Source organism: Pelobates fuscus, chromosome 10 (genome assembly GCF_036172605.1).
Source record: "Pelobates fuscus isolate aPelFus1 chromosome 10, aPelFus1.pri, whole genome shotgun sequence".
NCBI classification, from domain to species: Eukaryota; Metazoa; Chordata; class Amphibia; order Anura; family Pelobatidae; genus Pelobates; species Pelobates fuscus.
In genome coordinates this window covers 75,953,829-75,965,822 of record NC_086326.1, presented here as the reverse complement: position 1 = coordinate 75,965,822, position 11,994 = coordinate 75,953,829, and the positions used below count along the sequence as shown (strand labels likewise).

General features: G+C 42.0%; 1 protein-coding gene across 2 annotated transcripts in view; it reads left to right on the top strand.

The window, feature by feature from the left end:
* The first annotated feature begins 318 nt into the window (after nt 1-318).
* Nucleotides 319-11,994, top strand: part of LOC134574885 (core histone macro-H2A.2) — a 60,901-nt gene continuing 49,225 nt past the window's right edge. The window contains exon 1 of one of the 2 annotated variants that reach the window (XM_063433936.1): nt 319-671. The gene's annotated coding sequence lies outside the window, so the exon portion shown is untranslated. Of the gene's footprint in view, nt 684-11,994 lie in introns of both variants that reach the window. The other variant, XM_063433935.1, reaches the window with a different exon arrangement.

Here is an 11,994-nt window from a genome sequence, read left to right as displayed (position 1 = left end):
TAACAACCCCGTTTTTTTTCCTTTGATTAACAAAGTTAATCATTAACAACCTCTTTAAAAAAAAAAACCAAAAAAAAAAAAACAACGATTTATTCTAAACTGGAATGTTGTTTTTGTTTTTTAACAGAATGCATTGAGAATGTATTGACTTCTTTGTGAAGCACAGAGGACACTGAGGTGTTAACACACAACAAAACGAAAGCAAGCTCAGCAGCCATCAGTGTTTTGAACGCCTCCTATGGGTGGAATTAGAATTTGAATCCCCAGTTAGGGCTGTCCTCTCTATCGTTCAATCGCACTCCTTCTCCTCCTCCCCTCTCTCTCTCTCTCTCTTTTTTTTTTTTCTTTCTTTTTTTTTTTTCTTCATCTTCTGCCCTGTGTCCCACCTCCCGGTTTTACTATCAGCTTTCAGAGCTTCCATTTACACACTGGCGGGGGGGGAGGGAAGAGAATACAAAATAATAGAAAGGATATAAAAGGCAAAACAATAAGCAACAATAGCAACAACAAAAAAAGCACATACAAAAAACCAAACCAAAAAACAACAACAAAATCTAAACAAAAAAAAAAAAACAACCCAACAAAACAAAAGAAGACTCGGCCTCCTGTAAGTTGCGCCCTGGCATCTCATTGAAAGAAGATACAGGAGGTGATAGAAATAGACTAGAAAGGTAAGCCGGGGGCTCAGATCTCTTGCAAATGAATGGCTTATTCTCTGCAAATTAATAAGCACAAACCTGACCGCTACAATGCGAGACAAATGCATACATTTAAAGGGGCAGTGACACTCCTGCAAGCTGTGCAGAGCATGGGTGTGATAGAAATAAAATGATGATCACCCTGCTATGGATTTTGATTTAAACATACAATATTGAGAGTTCCCAGCACTAAAGGGGGAGGAGACAGATGGATTGTGAGCTGATCTCCCCTTGTGTAATGCATGATATTTCCACTTTAATAACCCCCTTTCTCCTCATTTATTAGTCCCCCCTCTCTTGTTTACACTGCTTGGGGGGGAACAAGCTAATCCCTTTATTATACACGTCACAGTAAGCATGCATCCACTAATCAAACATTTGTTGTATGTATTTATTGTTCATTTTAATAAAATGGATATCTGGTTGGTGATATTGCACATATTGGCTATACAAGAGCGAGTTACACTCAAAGAGACTTTTTTTTCTTTTGATTATATGTAAATAGTCCTGCATTTTTTTTATTTTTTTTAAATGTGTGCTGTATTTTTATTATTATTTTTGCTAAGCAGTGGTATGTAAAGATTGTTTTTGTTGCCATTTTTTTTTTGTCTTTGACAGTAATATGGATTTGTTTCATAATCTGCTCTGCACGCTACATTAGTGTAACATTGTATATATTGTATTAGCCTTTTTCTTTCATTCCCTTGCTTCACCCTCTCTCTCTCTTTTTTTTTTTTTTTTACATCCCCCCCTCCTTCTTTCTCCCCGTCACCTATTCCCGCTTCATTCTTCCAAACCCCCACAGATAACAATAAATGTACAAGTTAAATAAAGCTACGGATCGGTACATAAGATTGTAACAATGTTTGTTTATTTTTAGCACTATGTTCCATGCAAACACAGGTTATTTTGTAGTTTTACAGCGTTTCTGTACAAGCACCCCACCCCCCTCCCCATCATAACCCTCCTGGGGCCCTCACAGCACCTCCAACCTCTGCTAGCTTCCTGGGTAATTGTGTTTTACATTCCATTTACAGACTTTCTGCCCAGATGTTTTTTTTTTTTTTATATATATAATTAAGAAATGCTGATTTTATATTTTTAATTTATTATTTAGAATTTTTCTATTTTCATTTTTTTAATTTTATTTAATTTTATATTATTTTATGTGGTATGGGTGCATAATAGATAAACAGGGCTGAATAATTTTATGATGTGATCTGTTTGAATGTATTTAGAATTATTATACAATTTCCCCGGGTAATCCGGATTTGGAAGGCTTTATTGCTTGTGGTTTTACTGCTAGGCCTCTTAAAGAGACAGGGTACCCTGTTTATTGCCGGCTCCAAAGATAATTATGCACTGAATTCTTGCATCGTTCAACCCTCACAACATTTTCCTGCATTAGATAAGATGGGCTTTTTATAAGTCCAGTAGGACATTGGTTGAAATCCTGAGAATTTTTTTTTCTGACACTCACATTTTTCATTCATTCATTCATTGTCCAGTTGGTGTTTTTACTTTCATCTCTAAGAGCTAGATTGAAAAATAACTTGGGGGGGAGGGAAAAAATAATCTTCTATTGATCTTATTTTAAAATGTATAAAACCGTTCTTAAATGCCTATAATTTCAAAATGTTTTCGTTGTTGTTTTGGTGTGTTTGGCGCTGTTGATTGTAAATAAAAACACTGGAAATATAATTGCTTTCATAATGTGTAACGCAATGTTAAAAGTATTGTTAACTACTATTTGTGTTTATAAACCTTTTAAATGCGAAGCCATGCACTTTTATTCTAAACGGTTTATTTTTTACTTTAATGCATACTTCTTAAATCGTATTCCTGTAATGCTCTTTATTTTGTATATTTGATTTTGTGTGTCCTGATGACTGTTTTTTGCGTCTTGTATAAAGACAGACAGACACATATCACAAGAAATACAGTGGCGATTATCTCACATTTATTGGTATTGTTTTTAAGACCTGATTTACAAACGAATGAATGAAAGGTATATTACATAGCTGTAAAATATTATGAGCGCCATGGTTCTGCTGTATTTATGTTTAATCGAGTGTTTTGTTTTAAACTCAGTAAAACCGTTATTTGCAATGTATGTGAACATAGGTGTCATGTTTACTTTTGAATTATTCAATTTATACAAATGCATACAGTGCATTTTGAAAGTATTCAGACATAGAGATGTCCCAAATAGTTCCTGGCGAACATAGCTTGTTCGCCACGGATGGCGAACATATGCGATGTTCGGTCCGCCCCCTAATAGTCATCATTGAGTAAACTTTGACCCTGTACCTCACAGTCAGCAGACACATTCCAGCCAATTAGCAGCACACCCTCCCTCCCAGACCCTGCCACCTCCTGGACAGCATCCATTTTAGATTCATTCGGAAGCTGCATTTATTTTATTTATTTTTTTTAGACACAAGTGTGTTATATTTGAGCATGCTAGACTGAACGTGCGTATATCTTGGCTAGTTGCACTGAGGGTAGTGTATATAGCAGTACGTTGTTGTGAAAGATGGCTGTCATATTTAGGGTGTAGCTTGCACGTTATCAACTGTGTATTTATATCTGCAGTTCCACCACTAGTTATAAATTAAGTGTGAGTCGCCCCATGAGATGAAACTAGTGAATAACATAATACATGAACGGTTAAGGTAAAGGCATGTAAGGAACTACGACAATAAACTCTTTAGGAGGTGAAATAATGACATGTTTAAACGCTTGCTACTTTACGTGATCAAAGGCATGGTGTGGAGGATCGGCTATAGTGGGACATGCTTGGCAGGCTGCTGTTTACTGCTTGTGCTCATCCGATCCCTTCTGGGCGCCAGGTGCAGACCCTGGGAGTCTCTGATACCTGGAACAACAAAGGCAAGTCTCTGGCTGAGTGCCGGGTTCGAGGCTTGAGGTGGTGGAAGCTTGTTTTGTCGGGTGGTCGGATCTGTCCCGGTGGTGCTTCACGTCCGGTGCGGGATTGTGGTCGCTTAACCCCTTAAGGACACATGACATGTGTCACATGTCATGATTTCCTTTTATTCCAGAAGTTTGGTCCTTAAGGGGTTAAGGTGGAGGTGAGTGCTTGACGTGGGGCAGGCTCTGCATTTCTGTTTGGGCCTCCGGTCCCGTCTTCAACGCCTTTTGCGTTGGTGGATTTTAATTGGGACTGCTTCGCTTAGCTGTGGTGGAGCTTGTTGGGGCTGTGGTGGAGCTTGTTGGGGCTTCCTGCTTGTTATTTGCTTCCAAAATTGATTAAAGAGTCTGTCCAGCTTAGACTCAATATCCTGCCATGCTTTGCTGGTACCAGGAGGACACGCGTCTGCCGCCATATTGGGAGAGTCGCAGATGAGTATGTCAGCCTGGGTGGCTGTGCTCTGTGCGTCCATTAGCTCCAGACAGCCTCTCAGGGGTGGACCGGGATAACCCCCACCGGTCCGAGTGGGGGGTAACGGAGCTCCTGCCGTGAAGTAGCTGCTCCTGGGCATCCCAGGATCGGGAGATCGGCCGCCTCTCCCGCCCGGTGAGCACCAGGCCACACTTGCCACGCGGAGGTAAGTAAGACTCTGTCGAGTTGCTGACCGCTATTAAGCATGTCAGGTCGGTCAGGTAGGAGCAACATTGCTGGGTCATCCCCTTCTGCGGTGAAATTCGCTTGTTGATAGCTGCTTAAAGTGAGATATTGAGGGAGCTCACACGAAGTGCGTCTTTCCTCCATGACAGCTAGGCCCCGCCCCCCGGAAGCTGCATTCTTAGTGAGAGGAGGGACAGTGTAGCTGCTGCTGATTTAATAGGGAAATCGACAGCTAGGCTAGTGTATTCAGTGTCCACGACAGTCCTGAAGGACTCATCTGATCTCTGCTGTAAGGACAGCACCCCAAAAAGCCCTTTTTAGGGCTAGAACATCAGTCTGCTTTTTTTTTTCCCTGTGTAATCTAATTGCAGTTGCCTGCCTGCCAGCGTGTGTGTCAGGCTCACAGCGTATACTGTGCCCACTTACCCAGTGCCACCACTCATATCTGGTGTCACAATAGCTTGCATTTAAAAAAAACAACAACTTCTTTTGACTGTAATATAATAGCAGTCAGTTTCCTTCACACGTGTGCGTTTCAGGGCCTGCCAGGGCACAGTGTCACGCCAGTGCAACTCATATCTGGTGTAACAGTAGTGTACATAAAAAAAAAATACAGGGGGCTTGTTGTCACCTTTCGGGGATGGGTGGAGGAACAGACCTTCAATGACATCAGTGAGGACAAGGAACGGGACATGGCTAGCTTGGTATCCAACCTTGTGCAAATGGGGAGTTTGCGGTTTTGCAAATGGATGATTTGCGGTTGTTTGTGGTGCTTTAAACGGGGAGTTTGGTCTGTCACTGTGAAGCGGGCGTAACCCTTACACTACCTGATCGATACAACATCATACCTGATGTTTTAAAGCACGTTATTCCAAACAATTTAGGAATGTTAGGTGATTTATGCCCTTTATGGATTAAAACCAGACTCTGCATCAACTATGTAATTTTCCATGGGAGTTTTGCCATGGCCCCCCCTCCTGCATGCCACAGTCCAGGTGTTTGTCCCCTTGAAACAACTTTTCCATCACTATTGTGGCCAGAAAGAGTCCCTGTGGGTTTTAAAATTTGCCTGCCTATTGAAGTCTATGGCGATTCGCACGGTTCGCCCGTTCGCGAACATTTGCGGAAGTTCGCGTTCGCCGTTCGCAAACGGAAAATTTTATGTTCGCGACATCACTATTCAGACCCCTTCTTTTTTCACATTTTTATTTCTCAGTCTGCTACAGTTGTTTATTATTTGTTTCACATCATTCTACACTCAATACCCCATAATTACAAAACAAACATTAGAAAACTTTGCAAATGTATTACAAAGAAAAGGCTGAAATATTACATTGAGTAAAAGAGAGTCTGTAGTGTTACTATTGTGCCATCTGGTCCCCCCATCCCTCGTGATGCCCCCCTTACGCACATGAAGGGTTAAAAAACCCTTTTAACACTTACCTGATTCCTGTGCTGATGTCCCTCTGTGCTAGGTCGGCTCTCTGCCTCCTAGGACATCATCAGACCTGAGGACGTAATGTGTGAACGCTGTGAGTGCATTAGGCCATCCCCATAGGAAAGCATTGCCATTGTTACCACTGACGTTAGATGCCATCATGGACAGCGCAAGGACATCAAGCGTAGTTTAAGGGACTCGGAGCCCGTTAGAATTCCGGAAGCACCTCTAGTGGCTGTCTGTCAGTCACAGGAGGCAATCTTAGTCCTGCAAAGTAATCATTGCAGTTTCTCAAAAACTGCAATGTTTTACATTGCAGGACTGAAGAGGACAGGGACACTGCACCCAGACCACATTAATGAGATTAAGTGGTCTGGGTGCCTATAGCCTCCCTTTAAGTATTCAAAGCCTTTCCTATGTGCTTGAGATTTAGCTCAGCCACATCCCATTTCTCTGGATCATCTTTGTTATTTTTAGATTATGATTAGAGCCCACCTGTGGCAAACTTAATTGTTTGGGAAGTCACACGCCTGCCTATATAAGATCTCGCAGCTGTAAATGTATGTAAAAAAACAAAACGAAAAACTAACCATGAGGTCAAAAGGTCTGATGATCACTTTAGGTGAGTTTCAGAGATCATGTGTTGAGATGAAATACTCTTTTTGGGGGACAAATATCATTGCAACACTCTACCAATCTGGCCCCTGTAACAAACTGTCCACATAGAAGTCTCTGCTCATTGGAAGACACATTAAAGCTTGATTGGAATTAGCAAAAAACAACCTAAAGGAATCTCTGATGAATACGACTTTCTAATCTGATTGAACTGTTTGGTGTTAATTAGAAGCACTATATCTGGTGGAAACCAGGCACAACTCACCACCAGTGCAATACCATTCCAATGGTGAAGCATGCCACTAGTATCTTGCTTTGCGGATGTTTTTCTAAAGCAGGGCCCGTGAAACTGTCTTCTCTAGTGCCAAGGCTCATTTGATGTTGCTCACCCCTCTGCCTCCTGCAATATCATCGATGAGGCACAGTCTCCTTCGCTATGATCCTATCCTGTGCTCTTTCTAGTGCAGTATTTTGGACCTGATCTGCATGCACCACAAGTGTCGTATGAACATTTAAGTTTCCCCATAGGAAACCCTTTGATTCAATGTTTTCCTATGGGTTTCCGTGTCATGTGACCGAGTTTTACTTAGTCAGTGCAGCGTAAGTGCCTCTAGTGGCTGTCATACTTAGCCCTGCACTGTAAGCATTGTTTTACATTGTAGGGTCAAAAGGACAGGGACAGTGCACACAGCTCATTTAATTACAATTGAATTATTAGTGTCCCTGTAATGAATACCTGATCCAGTGCATTCAGGACCTCAAACTGGCCCAAAGGTTCACCTTCTAACAAGAAAATAGAAGAACACAGCCAAGACAAGACGAGAGTGGCTTAGGGATAACTCTGTGAATGTCCTTGAATGACCCAGCCAGAGTCCGGACTTGAACCTGAAAAAAATCTGAAAATGGTCCCCATACAAACTGATAGAGATTGGGAGATTCTGCAGAGATAAAGGTCAGAAACTACCCAAATCCAGATGTTTAAAGCTTGTCCCATCATACCCAAAAAGACTTGAGGTCGTAATCGTTGCCAATAATGTTTGAACATAAAGGAACACGATAGTGTCAGGAATACAACTGTGTATTCCTGACACCATAGATGTAAATAACTGTTTAGCCCCCTGGCACACCCTTACCTCCTGTTTTGACCTGTATTCCAGCACTGCGAGGGTCTGGTCACGACTAGCCCAGTCCATGCTCCACCCCCTTGGCTGAGATCATCAAACTTAATGATCTGAGCCAATCCAATGCTTTCCCATTGGAAAGCATTAGGTGGCTATGCGCATGCTCGGCAAAACACTGCACAGTGCCAATCCGCATCTCCTCATAGAGATGCATTGACTCAATGAATCTCTATGGGTAAAGTTCAGTCCCTCCATGCAAAGCGTGGAGACACTAAACGTCAGTTCTGCACATTGTGCCTTCTTCATATTCACCATGTTTGTACCCCTCTCCATGCCCATAATTGCATGCTTTTGTGTGTCTCTACACCAATCCCATGGGTCTATCACAACGGCAGCTTATGTCTCCCCATCCTATATAGTAGGACTGAGCTGCAGCTGTCTCTTTCTGTCCATTCAGTGACAGACATCCTCTGTGCTGCACAGAGTAAGGTGCAGTGGGTGTTGAAAAGTTGTAAAAGTCAATTCTCAACCTCACACTGCATCAGCATGTGCCTCTCCTTGCCACACTTTCTATGATTTGGCAGAAGGGCCATGTTAACTGCATTTTAGGCCTTCGGGCAAAGCTGTGCACTGGGGCCCTGAATAACCACTCGCATTAAAGCAACACTATAGGCACCCAGACCACTTCAACTCATTGAAGTGGTCTGGGTGCAGTGTCCCAGGCCCTTCAACCTTAGGTGCCCCCCGACCGCCTGATGTCTGCGGAGGAGGAGCAAAGGCGGAGCCTGAACCAGTGACGAGGGACCACTTCTGCACCGTGGGGTCGTCCCCTATGGTTGGCAACTCTATGAGATCTGGAATACAAACGTGTGTATTCCTGACCCTATAGTGTTAAGAACACTATTTAGGTCTGTGGCCCTCCCTTGCCTTCTCAAATAACTGAAAATCTTACTTTTATTCCAGCGCCGCGTGGGTGTGACGGCACTGGCCCCACCCCCGATCTGTCTCAAAATTGATGAACTCAGCCCTTCCTATGGGAAAGCATTGGGTTGGCTGAGATCGTCAATTCTGATGATCTCCGCCAAGGAAGCAGGGAGAGGGGTGGAGCCAAATGCCACCATGATCAGTCAGCATCTCCTCATAGGGATGCATTAATTTGATGCATCCTAACAAGTTATGTTTAGCATCTCCATGCACAGCATTAAGATGTTGAACATCAGTGCTGCATGTTGTGCAGCACTGACCGAGGAAGCACCTCTATTGGCTGTCTGAGTGACTGCCTTTGGAGATGTCCCTAGGCAGCAATGTAAAATGCCTTTTCCTTGGAACGACAGTGTTTACATTAAAATGCGTGCAGGGACTGACTATACTCACCTCACTATACCCATTTAAGCTGTAGTTGTTCTAGTGACTATAATGTCCCTTTAACTATTTATGCCTTAAATTTTAAATTTACTTTGGTTATTCCACAATTCTCACTTTAGTAATTAACCCTTATAATGTATCTATAATAGGGTTTGCTAAATAATGCATGTTTTCGCAATCAGTAACTACATCTGGGCATGAATCACGATAGGTGGATGATGTGGCACCCTTGGGAATACTTGGCTGGACAAATCTTGACACGGGCTAATAAAAGTAACGGGTTGAGAATAAAGCCTCACATTGTTGCTTGCTCCCCTGTTCCCATTACAGTTATAAATATTGGGGTTTATTAAAGGGACTCTATAGTCACCAGAACAACTACAGCTTAATGTAGTTGTTCTGGTGAGTATAATCATTGCCTTCAGGCATTTTCATGCAAAGAGGTCCCTGAGGAAGTCCTGTTTGTATAAGGACGAAACGCGTAGGAAAAGAGGTCCCTGAGGAAGTCCTGTTTGTATAAGGACGAAACGCGTAGGAAAAGAGGTCCCTGAGGAAGTCATGTTTGTATAAGGACGAAACACGTAGGACCAATACCTTTTATCTACATTTGTTTTTATTATTTTATTTAATTTTGTACACCCTCTTAAAACCTTTGTAAGTGAATAAATTGCCTTTGGAGTATTCCGTTTGGTTGCTGTTTCCTTGGAATCTTTGGCTGACCTGGATCCCCTATTGGCTATCACTTGAGGAGGGAAAAATCAAAAAGAAAAAAAAAAAACATTTCCATCGAGGGGAGGCACCCATAATACGCTTAACCTTTCTGGAATATGTGAGTGCATATCAACCACTGAAAGTTTTAAAATAGTTTTGTAGCAATATTTGCACTATGTTTTGTCCTCCTTTATAGGTATACTAGCAGATACCCAAAATAGCCCATCAATTACACAGTTCTGTTATACGGTTATCAGCTGGGAGATAACCCTGGGAAGCAGTGTACCTATCAGCTAAGTTTTTGTTATTATATATTTTTTTCTCACGGGTGTCCGTGCGTTTGTTATTTTAATGCAAACACTGCCTTTTCAGAGAAAAGGCAGTGTTTACATTGCCCCTAGGGACACCTCCAAGTGGCCACGCCTCAGATGGCCACTGGAGATGCTTCCTGGAGCAGTGCTGCACAGTAGGCAGCACTGCCATTCAGTGTCTCCACGCTCTGCATGGGGAAGCTAAATTTTCCACATAGAGATGCATTGATTCAATGCATCTCTATAAAAAGGGTTGATTGGCCAAAACAGCGTTTGGCCCCAACCCACCCTACCTCCTTGCCGATTTTAGCCAATCCAATGCTTTCACTATTGGAAAGCCTTGGATTGGCTAAAAATCTGCAATTCTGATGTCATCAAGGAGGTGTATTGGGGGCGGGGCCAGCGCCGGCGGACACACGCGGCTCTGGAAATACGGTAAGTTTTAATTCCTTTCAAGGGGCTGAGGTGGGGGCAAGTGGTGGGTTTAACACTATAGGGTCAGAACCCTATAGTGTTCCTTTAACTTAAATGGGACTTTTGTATAAGTGGTATATAAAGATAATTGGTGGGTTTGAGTCTTTTTTTTTTTTTTTTTAAACCTACATAACTATTAAAATACAATTATTGTCCATAGCTGAACTGTTATCACTGGCACAGTAAGCGTCCCTCATTTTCTTCGCCAATTACTGCCATCCACATTAAACAAAGTTGGCATTAAAAATAGAAGCGTCCATTTTTTATTATCAAAAATATTCAGGAGGCCGCAGTCTCCAGGTGCTGTGGAAAGCCACATCTTATTGTCAAACTGTTTCTAAACAGTTTGCATTAAACTGGGGGTGGGCATCCAGAGGCTAGATGCCATGACGACTAAAATCAGTTGTAGTGGTTCTGTTGCAAAGACTGCTCCTTTAATGTACAATTTGCTCATTTCCTCTATGAGTTGCAGATAACACCAGCATATGTTATTGCTAGTGCAATCAAGTGAACTTTGCTTATATTATAACAGCATTTTAGAACATTAACTACATTACTTGTCATCAGTTTTCACATCTGTCACTGTTGATTTTTTTCCCTGGCAGTTTATACAAACTGTACATACAAACACGTATTGACAGTGCTGTACATTTCTCATAGTATCTTTTCCAGATGTGTTGTGAGTGTGTGTGTATGTGTGTGTATATTTATATATATATATATATCGTGATACTTTACATTTTAAATCAACATGTTGAATGTGTCATATTTGACAGCTGAGTATTCATGTATGACAGTATGTCAAAGCAATAGTCACTTACACTCCCATGGTAATTTGTGCATGTCAAAACAATGTGATTTGGTAAAATATATATTTGACAAATGAAGACCCCTTTTGTATATTGCTTTGAATCAAATTCAAACTGATTTTCTGTTGAAAGAGCATTCCAGAGTCCTTCTCATTCACACACTTTTTAATATATTATGCAGGTTTTTTTAATGCATTTATTTTTAGTGCAATAATTTACCTTTTCTTTGCAACATTCAAGTTAAAGTAAAAATGAGTCAGTGACTCAAAGCATCAGCAAATAATGATCATCCATAGATATTCAATTAAGAATCACTGTTCACACAAGTTTGAATGCCATTCCATGTAATTGTGTAAACTATAGCATTAATTGCTTTACAATGGTGAAATATTGGCAGTGCAAGCTCCTTGCGCACACACACTTTTAGAGCTGGATTAAGGTTTCCCACAGCCCTAGGCAGGGTACCCCTAATAGAGTCCTGAGCTCTGTTTCTGTGAGTAGTGTGTTGAATTAGTGTTCTGTGTGTGTGTGTGTGTGTGTGTAGTGGCAGATTGTTGAGGGTGAGGGCTGTGTGGTGGAAGGCTGAGTGTGTCTGTGTGTGCTGGTTGAGTGTTGTATGTGTTGGGGAGTCAGAGTCTGGCTGATTGTGTATGTTGCTCCCTGCTTACCTTCCCTGGTGGTCCAGTGGAGGGTGAACAGAATCACTGGTGACTAGTGGAGATTGAGCTGGATCACTGGTGGTGAAGTGAGGGAACTTGTCTGCACCAATATCAGGAAGAGACCACTTTAAGAGTGCCTTCACAGTTCCGGCACTCGATCAATAACTCACAGCGCTGGTTGTGGCACTGGTAGTCATCAAGAAC